This window comes from Chelon labrosus (genome assembly GCF_963514085.1).
Source record: "Chelon labrosus genome assembly, chromosome: 4".
In the NCBI taxonomy this organism is placed as follows: Eukaryota; Metazoa; Chordata; class Actinopteri; order Mugiliformes; family Mugilidae; genus Chelon; species Chelon labrosus.
In genome coordinates, this window is record NC_140340.1 from 30,861,446 (window position 1) to 30,872,990 (window position 11,545).

Sequence of the window (11,545 nt, forward strand, 5' to 3'; positions counted from 1 at the left end):
AGGAGCATTTAGCAGCAGGCTCAGGAACAGCTTCTTCCACACAGCCGTTTCCCTGCTGTACTCAACACACACACACATATATTCAGTATATACACAATATGCAATACAATATTTATTTACAATTACTGTTAAATACTTAATACAATAGAAAGTCTGAAAGTTCTGAAACTTTCTGTATTGACTGACCTTGTTGTTTTAAACTTATGATGGACGTTTGTTTGCCTTTTCCTTTGCATTCCCTCTGCAGTCCAGTTCCTCATATCCAACAAAGGTTCAAAAAAGGCAACTGGACTTGTAGAGTTTTTTGAGAAGACGTTTCACCACTCATCTGAGTAGCTTCTTCAGTTCTAGGGGACTGGTGGGAAGTTTGAGGTTTTTTCGGGGACAAAAACAGTCCCCCCTCAACAACAGGTAAGTACCCAATCAATGGAAATTAGCTGCACCAGTTTCTGGTTGTTAGCATAACAAGCAAGTTTTCAGGAGGAGTTCCTATTTAAACCTCAGACTTCCCACCAGTCCCCTAGAACTGAAGAAGCTACTCGGATGAGTGGTGAAACATCTCTACAAGTCCAGTTGGCTTTTTTGAACCTTTGTTAGGTATACCATGACCTGGATGACTGAGAACCTTCACAGACAAGACCACAGTCCAGTTCCTCCTACACCAGCTGGGTTTGGGTCAGGTGATAGCCTCTCTCCTTTAGTTCAAATAGTCCTTACATAGATAGCCTGAAGGTGTGTTTAAGGTCATTGTCCTGTTGAAAACAAATGGTGGTCCCACTAAGCTAACACCAGATCAGTTGGAATGTTGCTGCAGAATCCTGTGGTCGTCACGCTGGTTAAGAGTTTTCAATCTTCTCCACCGTATCCCTTCTCCTCCTCCTCCATGCTTCACTGTAAGTACCACATATACACTCACCTTTTATGCTGGGCTCATCAGACAAAAGTACAGATTTCCACTGGTCTAGTGGCCCAAGCAGTTCTCTTCTCCTCACTGTTGTTCCTCAGTAATGTTGTCTCCCACTCGAACTCTGTAGAGCATTTATGCGGGCTCGGATTTGAAGGTGCAGTCTCGTCTGAAAGTTTACTGCATTGACTGACCTGTCTTACGATGGACAGTCATTTCTCTTAGTTGAGTGGTTCTTGCCATAATATGGATTAGAACAGTCCTAAAGAGGGCTACTCACTATAGAGAACTGTGTATCAACCCTACCTCTGCACAACACAACTAATGGTGTAATGAGTTCCTTCATAGTTTTGATGTTTTTGGTGTCAACGGTCACCGCACCAAATGATGAAGCAACTCCCACCAGGCCATCAGACACACTTAAAATAAACAAACGCACATCCTATCTGCCGGTACACCACAGTGTGCAATATGACTGCCAATTGCCACTTTTACCAACCACTTATCACCTTTTGTAAATTCATTCAGTCATTCATATTCTGCTGTCATCGGGGGAGAGGCGGGGTACACCCTGGACAGGTCGCCAGTCTATCGCAGGGCTAACACAGAGAGACAGACAACCATTCACACTCACACCTACGGCCAATTTAGAATCAAAAATGGACCTAATGAGCATGTCTTTGAAGCCGGAGTACCCGGAGAGAACCCACGCAGACACAGGGAGAACATGCAAACTCCACACAGAAACCCGGGACCTTCTCGCTGGGAGGCATCAGTGCTAACCACCTCGCCACTGTGCCGCCCCCTTTTGTAAATGTGCTGTAAATTTTAGTAATTATACCATTGTGCTCTTACTTTTAACATTTAATTGCACTTAACCCTGTGTTTATCCTGCACCTGACAAATAAACCTGAATCTGAATCTGTAATAACAATACCGGAAAACCATTTAATGAGAAGGAGTGTTCAAACTTTTAATTGGTACTGTACATTGTATATATCAGTGCATGTAAACACACGCATTGAAATCAAACAGAAGCACAATTACATGGAGTTGAAGTATGTAAGTGCTCTTGTGATTCTGCTGGGTAGTGGATAGCCATGCACCAATTCAGCGTTGATTAAGAAATAATACACACACATGAATGCAGCCATACACAGAGCCAATATGGAGGGTTACATTGGTAGGATGCCAGCGGACGGACAGTGTTAATCCCTCCATCTTCTTCTCTCTTTTACAATTTTTAGATCTCTCATTCAGCAGGTTCACCAGACCCCTGAGAAAAGTCTAACCTCGGCATGAACCCGCATTTCACCTCAAATATGACAGCTTACACTTCCCTCTCATCTCCCTGTTCTGCTCTCGCTCTGACACACACATACACACTGAGGCAGACACACACTCATCTCAGTTTCCCTCTCATCTCAACACGAACATGCACAGGAAAGTTTGCAGCTTCTCTTTTCCTTTCTCACTCTTTCTCTCTATATCTCTCTCTCTCTCACACACAGACTCACACTCAGACGGAAGCTCAGCTTTGTGAAGAGACGGTAAGAGGGAAGAGGAGGTGGTACAGAGAAGAAAGAGCTGGGGAAATGTAAGATGTGTCACCATGACCTTTGATGGTGACAAGTGTGAGAGCGCTGCCATACAACTGCTGTCTTTAACCCTGTCTCTGACTCTCTGCCTACCTCCTGCTCTCTGAAATATTTGGATGAATAGCAGTTCATGTTTGTTTCAAGATGTAAGAACATTTCTTGAAAGCTTGCCAACTAAAGCAATTTAAAATTTATTGCAGCTGCTTGTGTAGTTTCAGCAGATACAGAAAGATATCATCTTGGTTTGGCTACCTTCGCCAATACTTTGGCTGTTTTTGGTATGAAAATATATAGTATATAGAATTACATTAAAAGACAAAAACAAAAAAAATCATGCCAAAGATGTCTACTTTATAGACATTTGATTTCCAACTATTCTGTAGATTTGCTTTATTACTATTGCAACGTTGTTTTGGATCACTACGCCCTTCAAATCAAATAATCTACATTTTAGCCTATGTGGAACATAATGTATGTAGGAATAAGGAATAAGGAATCTGAATTGTTCAGACTATGATAAATTATTCTTGTTTCACGTGACAAATGTAAAATTTAATGATCTAGGAAGATGCCTCACACTCAGATCTTATTAAAAATATGGGTATATATTCAATTAGGAGGTGTGTTTCAGCTGACAGAGAAAAAAAAATGTAATTGCTGGAGCATAATCAGCTCCCAATGGAGTGCCTCCAGAGTGACTTTCCACCACAACAAATCTGTGGGCTGGGAAGTCTGGCTGGCCTCCAGCCTAGGGAGAGATGGTAATGTGTGAATGTTGTGAAGAAATGATTGTGCAGCTCTGAGTAGCTGTACTCACGTGCTCATGTTTTAGCAGGTACTGTTTTAAAAGGACAAGCTGCTTGTATGTTAAAACTGTGGTGGTACATAGACGACTATGGTACTGTAAATATTCAGGCTATTAATTAAACATAGCAAAAACACAAATTCTTACACTGAATTATTCCCCAGCCTGAGAAACTTGAGAAAAATATAACACCAGAATCAGAATCAGAAAAGACTTTATTGCCAAGCATGTTTGTACATACAAGGAATTTGCTTTGGTGATTTTGCACTCATTACGAATAAAATAAAATAAAATATAGAAACTATAGAAACTTGTTCTCAAATATACAAAAATATAAAAATACAAAAAATATATCAAATGGAATTCCAAGGTAATTTAATATCTGGGGGTGGTATTGAAAAAGAAGAAAACATTTGAAATAAATTATAATAACCTTAATAATGATATTAAGACAGATATCCGGTGGTGGTCAGCCTTTAACATAGACTTTGAGACACGAATTGAGTTTGTAATAAAAATGAATGTGTTACTGAGACTGTTATACCTTTTCCAATCCATCCCACAGATGATTCCAGAGACATAATTCAGGCACTGGGACAAACTTATATCTAGATTTATCTGGGCCAGAAAGAGACCAAGGCTTAGGTTTGGCACACTTCAACTACAAAAACAAGAGGTAGGGTTGTCCTTGCCAAATCTGAAACAATACTTTTACGCAGCTCAAGTAAAGTTCCTGGTTTGTACATGCTGCCCTCTGTAGAACTCCGGTAGCTGACGTCACCCTGCACCAGCAATCACAGCGCCGCCATATTGGCAGGAAAACAAGCTTCGTTAATGACTATTCAGTTGACAACTGTGAGCAACTAATTTGTCCTAGTACCAGTTGCATCCAAAAATGGTCGACAGCTGTTGTGCCCCAGGATGCCAGAATAGTCTGGGACCAGCAAAGAGGAAATAATTTTATAGGATTCCCATAGGTGCCACAAGACGGCACATGTGGATTACTGCAATAAAACGCTCAAGAAGCAGGCACGAGAAAATGGAGCGGTGAGATTCCTCAAGAAACGGATTTCACTTGTGTAGCGATCACTTTATATCAGGTACAGAATCCAGCGTTTTCCAAGTGTAATGTCTTGTTTACTTAGCATGTTTTTAACACAATGTCCAACGGATTTCTTTTCGGTGATTAGCTAGTTACATTATTCTGCCGTTATTACAGCATATCTGTGTCGAAGAGACACTACCCCTTCTAGTGACACTGGGTTTGGGTAGCTGACAAACTCCAAAGCTGGATGTGCATCATGGAGCCTGACTGAAGCCATGTATGCTTTCAGTGATTCTCCGGAGTAGAACGAAGGAAAGTTAATGAGGTAGTTATATACAGATACTGCAGGTCAGGAACATTGTCTGTGCCGGCTGTTTCAATTCTCAAAAAAGCACACCTGGGGCATGATAAGGGTCCGTGATATATAATCTGTCGAGTTTTGCCTTGCACTGGTCAATTACTATCTGTTTAAAGTGCACAGTAAACTCTGACGACCTGAAATCAGCACTGGCACCATTCATTTTAACTTCCTGCCAATATGGCGGCATCAACAAAAAAAGTCACGTGACCGGAGCTCTATATCAGGCGAGATGGAAAGTATTGGGACCAAGATGGAAACTTTCCAGCTTCAGACAACATAAGGGGTCACTGGAAATAAACTGGCCCAACAAAGCAAAAATGAAATTATTGCACAAACACTGGTTATCTGGAGCAAGATGGTAAAAGAATACAATACGGAGGCAGACATCAAATTATTAATTTGTCCTGCTCTAGATCCCAGATTCGGACAGGAATCAGTGATGCTGCATTCAGATGATGGTGGGACAGAGGCATTACAGCAGTATGCACACACAAAGGGGCTCCTTAAAAGTTTCAGAGAGTTACAAAAGGAATTCAGACTAGAAAAAAGACTTCTTCCGATACCTGCTAATACAGTTTTTTCCAATTGCTTAAACACGATTTTGCAAACTACACTGGTTTTATCAAAATACTAACACAATTCACCAAACCACACACCCAAACTGCAAAATACCTCATATATCCCGCAAAATGAAGCACTTCAACTTTTTTATTTTTCACCAAACAAGTCAGTGCAACAAATGCACAGCAGATATATTTATATTGGAGTCAACTAAAATATGCTCACAACACAGTAAGCTGAAAAATATAACTGCAGAAAAAAATGTGCAGAAAAAAAAAAATAAATAAATAAAAATAAAGAGGAAAGCAAAATAATTAGACAGCATCCTGCCGGACAGCTGGGTCTGGCCACAACGCCTCGTCCACATCACAGGCAATATCTTCTCCTGCCAGACATCGAGGGAAGAAGCGCCTTGAGTGCCTTATCCATCCCTGAATCATACCCAAATCAATTTCATCACATGCCTCTTCCATAGCCTGCACAAGAGGCATGCGCACAAAGGGCTGCTGGTCGTATACCTTCCACCGCCATGCTGAAAATAACTCTTCTATAGGGTTCAGAAATGGTGAGTATGGTGGGAGGTATTGCACGAGAAATGGTGGGTGGTCAGCAATGAGAATGTTGTGAAGTCTGTCCAGAAATGTGAGTATATGGGCTGTGTTGTATGGTCCAAGGTTGGCATGACGGTGGAGGACACCATGCGTATTGGAGATGGCAGTGCACATTGTGATGTTCCCACCACGTTGGCCAGGAACATCTATAATGGCTCTGTGGCCAATGACGTTTCTTCCCCTTCTCCTGGTCTTTGCCAGGTTGAACCCAGCCTCATCTATAAAGATGAACTCATGTGGTATTGCATGAGCATCCATTTCCAGTACTCTCTGAAAACAAAGAACAGAAATTAGTCAAAACGGATGTTACAGTATCCAGTACACTGGGAAACAATGTTGTGTGTAGTGTACTGCACTCAATATTGTACTTACAACAACATATGCTCGTCTGAGGTCTTTGTTTCTTTGAGAGTTTCTCTCAAAAGGCACCTTATAAAGTTGTTTCAAACTGATCTGGTTTCGCTTGAGAATGCGACCCAATGTGGACAGACTGACTCGTTGAATGTTGCTGAATGTGGTGTTGTCTTGGATGATGTGGCTTTGAATCTCTCGTAATCTGATTTCATTATTTGCCAAAACCAAGTTTACAATGGCAGCTTCCTGTACCCCAGTGAACAGTTGGCCCCTTCCTCCACCATGGTTGAGTCTCTCAGTCCTTTAGAGAAACAAAAAAAAAAAAAAAAAGAAATATATGGCTTGGACAATGCAGCCTAAAGATACTTCCCCCACAGTAAATTGTACAGGAAACTTGTACAGTTAGTGTATGACATCAGCCATTCATGAAGTAAACAGGTCTCACACAACTGATACATTATGACATGCGGTGTACTACATAGTGTGAAAGAACTGTTGGTTACATACCTGTGCTCCAGTCTAAATGTCCGGATTACAGAGGCGACAGTGAAACGGCTCAAGTTGGGCTGCACTTTCTGTCCAGCCTCTCGCATTGTCAGTCCATGGTTGATTACATGATCAACTAACGTTGCTCTTATTTCATTTGAAAGTTGCCTTCTTTGGCCACGAGCTCCTCTACCTGCTCTACCCCTACCTCTCACTCTTCCTCCCCCTCTCATTCTCACCCTCCCTCTTCCTCTTCCTCTCTCAGCAATGTCTTCCATTGTTGTTGTAAAAGAAAAAAAGATGCTCACCTGTGGTCTTTTATTGCTTACTTCCTGATTGAAGTGTTAACAATTACATAACACCTGTTTGCCCAGGTGGCACATATAGTGGCCAATGAGCTCATGTAGTGTCATTTTAAATGGCAGTGTTTTGAAATGTGAAACATGTGACTTTATGTCAGATTGTTGTGTCTTATGCAGAGAACCGCGTTCAGTACACTTAAAAAGTGCCATTTCAAATTGCAAAATGTGTGTAAAGCAGAAAATGTGTTTAAAGTTTTGGAGATTTGAGATGAGGTTTTGCTCCCTGTGTGTCAGTTTAAATATTTGTGCTATCCATGTCATTTTAGTGTGTTAGCAACTGGAAAAAACTGTAAGAGATTACTGTGGTAAAAGAATCAGACCAACATTTTTTGGAGAGGGCAATACAGTGAAAGATATTCTGACTGAAGCCTATAAAACAACAGAAAAATAATTTCTAAAATCTATTAGGGTCTTCAGAAACAGAATGGGAACAACATAGGACGTATTAAAGCAAATTGGGAGAAAGAACTAAACATAGAAATATCAGAGGAGGATTGGCGTTCCATGTGGAGTGAACAGCATTCATCTACAAGTTCAAAGAAGTGGAGAATATTTGGCTGGCAAATTTTGATTAGTTTTTTCATTACACCTCTTATAAAATACAAATTCTCTCAATCACAAGAACAGTGCTGGAGGCAGTGCCGAAGCATGGACGCAGATCACTCCCATATCTTTGGGTGATGCCCAAAAATTCTAACTTTTTGGAGTAATGTATGTATGACTGGGAAAGATTCTGGGATACACGATTTCTAACCTTTCCTTTATTTTTGTGTCTTAAATGAGAATGTGATTATTAAACAAGACTGGTATCCATGTAAAATACTGTTGAAAGCTATGAATGTCTGTGTTTGTGCCAAGACATCTAGTAGGTGAATATGAGGCAACACCATAGTCAGCCATGTCTTTAATGTCATTTTGGTGCATCTGGACCTCATAGGAAAAGCCAGAAGTTCAACAACGCCAATAGGATGCACTGTCTAAGGACCAGGAATCAATCCACATTCATCCATTAGTTGGTAAGATGCGTCAGTCAAGACCAACAGCAACTCACCCCTGCTATACAGCAGACTCCGTACTCCCTCATGCTTCTTGACTTTAAAAGGTCTTTTGCTTGTGGAGTGTGTGTGCATGTTGGTGTGTGCGGGTGTAGAAAAGAGAGCTTGAAATAGTTCTAGCACAAGCACTTAATGAGCAGCTTTCCCAATCTCAACTGCTGTGATATCTCGTGCTATTTTAAGAATAAAGCCGTACTAATAGACACACAGAGAAGCTGACGTTCAGTAACTGATCCTGCACCTTGTCACCAATTAGTGTTTCTCCCAGCTATTTCTAATTCCGGACTTTGTTTTTCAAGGTCTTCCTATATCCCTGCCTTCTCTTTTAATTGCCAGTGATGTTTTCTCTTTCTCTTGTCAGTTCCACAAAGTCGTGTAAAGAGTATTTTAGGTAAGAGCATTATTTATTATTATGCAGTCACATTGAGGTATGTTATGCAGGGACTATAGTCAACAGAAAAACAACAGCGTTCTAGTTATTTGCTCTGATTTTTACAATGATTGTTCTTTAAGCTTTTGTGACAATAGGGTTTACATCCAAATGAAGCATAACATTACAGCTAAAGTTCTAAGAGCAAGCTAAGACAATGTGAATTCATTTCTGTTGATTCACTGTCTTCATTCAGTATTCACAATGTACACTGTAATCATTCCTAATGCCCTTATGGTGACATGGTTCATAGCTGGACTTGGAGACCTCATCTACAGTCTTCTATTCATAACTGCAGGATAAACTAAAGCTAAATGAGCCTTTATTTGTTCATATTCTATTAAAGGGGAATTACAGTGTTTTACAACCTGGACCTTATTTCTGGCACAAAATATGATCGCTTACTCACCCATATAACTTTGGTATCATTTGGAGTCCTTTGGACGATATTTAGCTCCAGTGGACTGCCACGTATATCCATATAGTGGGAGTGAATGGGGCACCAAAACGCAGCCTCTAAATGACACATTATCTGCCGCGAAACTCGTTCATTTCACCAATATTTTGTTATGATACGGGTAGGTGGGTGAGTAAACGATTGTATTTTATGCCAGAAATAAGGTCCAGGTTGTAAAAACTGGTAATTTCCCATTAAGGTTTCCAGAAAACATACCCAAGCAAGTCAAGGAGCAGTGTTGGGCCGGGCAGCCATTTTGGTGTAGTGGCTAAGCCGTGTCACTACAACTTTGCATCAAATGAGGAACTAGGATAGTGACAATACCTATTTGATAGTCTATAAGTGTCTTGTGAGTAAATATTTTATCACTTATATTAGTGTGGGGCCAACGTGAGGTCAGTGCACCATGTAGAAGCATCCAGAAGGCTGATAAAAAATGAGGAGGGGGGTGTTTAGCATCATATGTACAAGTGGTGAACTTTTACAGACCTGCTTTAAATTCTATATCCAATATTGCTAAATACATCCATGCTAGTGGCCTTTATATTATAAGCACTGTGTGCTAGCCAGCAACTAGTCAGCTGTTTTGAGTTTCACTCTGTACTTCACATCTCGGTAGACAGTGGGTAGGCTGAACAGGGAAACATTTTCTCCATTAGAGAAGCCGTCAAGAAGGAAAAGCATTTTGGACCAATCACAGCTTTTGTGATCTGCATCGCCATGTCGTGCACGTCACGCTAAGCAGTACGCTATATCAGAGTGTTCAGATCAATGCCAGTGCTATGGCATAAACCATTCATCTACACAGAAAACATAAAATATGTACCAAGACATGGAAAATGTCCAGGAAATGATGTGCTGTTCACATACATTTCCATGAATTAGTGTCATTCCTTTTGATTTAATCCAAAAATACTCATTAGACAAATGAAATTCTGGTGATTTCATGTGTATAAAAGGGTATAGATAGTTTTTATTTAGGATTTAGCATTTGTGGGCTAAATTTCACAGATCAACAGAAGCAGATGTGTCTATAAATGAGTCAGGAATAACCTCAGATGTGCAAAAGGAGCAGGGCAGAGAGAAGCAAATACTTCAGAGGTTTTAAAAAATATAAAAAACATACCTGAAAGGTGAAAAAAATACTTTTGGAAGGCCAAGTTCTAAAGATTGAGTTGAAGCAAGCACCAGTGTCGTGAGTAGGCTATGTTGCAGTTTAATTTCACCAGTGCCACGTTTCTTTTATTCAGTAATTTTGCATTTTGAAGATTTAATTTATCTCCAAAGGAAATTAATGGTCTGAAAACCCCAGACCTGACAGGAAAATTCATATTGTTAGTTTTGTGATTTATTTCATTTTTTTTTGTTTGTGCGATCATGTAGAATGATGTTTAGGTTTGTATTAGCATATTAGAACAAAATACATAACTTACAATACAGCATCTTCATTTCTATTGTTGTTTGTCACGGCTGTGTCCGTCTTGTGAAGAACTTTCCATGCTGTGTATTTTTTTTTATCATGTTTTCATCAAATTCTGCGCATGCTTACGTGTGATTCCTCTCCCTCTGTCTCTCAGCCCTCCGCGCTCCCGCTGACATTCACATCTCCATCTCCACCTGCACTTCCCAGCACACCTGCACTTTCTTCCCCACCTGCAAACACAGACCCTCTGGGGCAAACAAAGCCAAGTGAAAAGCTGGCCATAATGCCCCCGTTGTTGCCGGCTCCAGAGCCTGGGAATGCCTCCATTCCCACTCTGTGACACTCATCCGGGCAAACCTGCATGCAAGACAATCCCCTAAGAATGTCCAAGCTTATCTGAGGGACCGTTATTGCTGCTTTGTCCCGTGCCATTCCCAGATTTCTGCGAGCCCCAGGGCCAGACCTAAGGGAGTATTGGTTTGTCATACATAAAAGTAGAAATACATTTTTTTCTTTGTTTATAAGGAAGTTCCCCTGCTAAGCTTACCTCTCTGCCTTCTCCTCTTTTTCTTTTCAAGATGGCAAAAAAGAGAAATGTGTGAGAGTGATCCAGCAGGAAAGGAGATGAGGAAGTCAGAGAAAAGGTGAACAGAGGTGGAGAAGGGAAGGATGAAGAGTAGAGAAAAAAGCGGTAGTTTTAGTCTCCTCATCAGGGTGCTGTCAGGTTTATAAATAACAGTAATCAATGGCTCAGCTGGCTCTGTCCTCCGCACTAATTGCTTTAAGTGCTTAAAAACCAGTCCGCTTTTTTTCCAAGACAGCATAGTTATAGAGCTGCACTGTGCTTTTGTCTTGTCCACTGCTGTTTCATGGGTATTTGGACACAGTAGTCATGTGATTAGTTGGCTGAGGTGGGACCAAGTGATTGTTTTGCAATTTAGACAAGTCAATTTGTGGCTTTGTTTTGGGTGAACATTAGAATATGACGCTCTCTTCTGTTCTAACAACTCGGCCCAAACGGAGCCAGCAACATGAAACCGTGGTCTGGGGGGACGACATACCACTGAGTGTGCAGTGTGACTTTACTGGCACA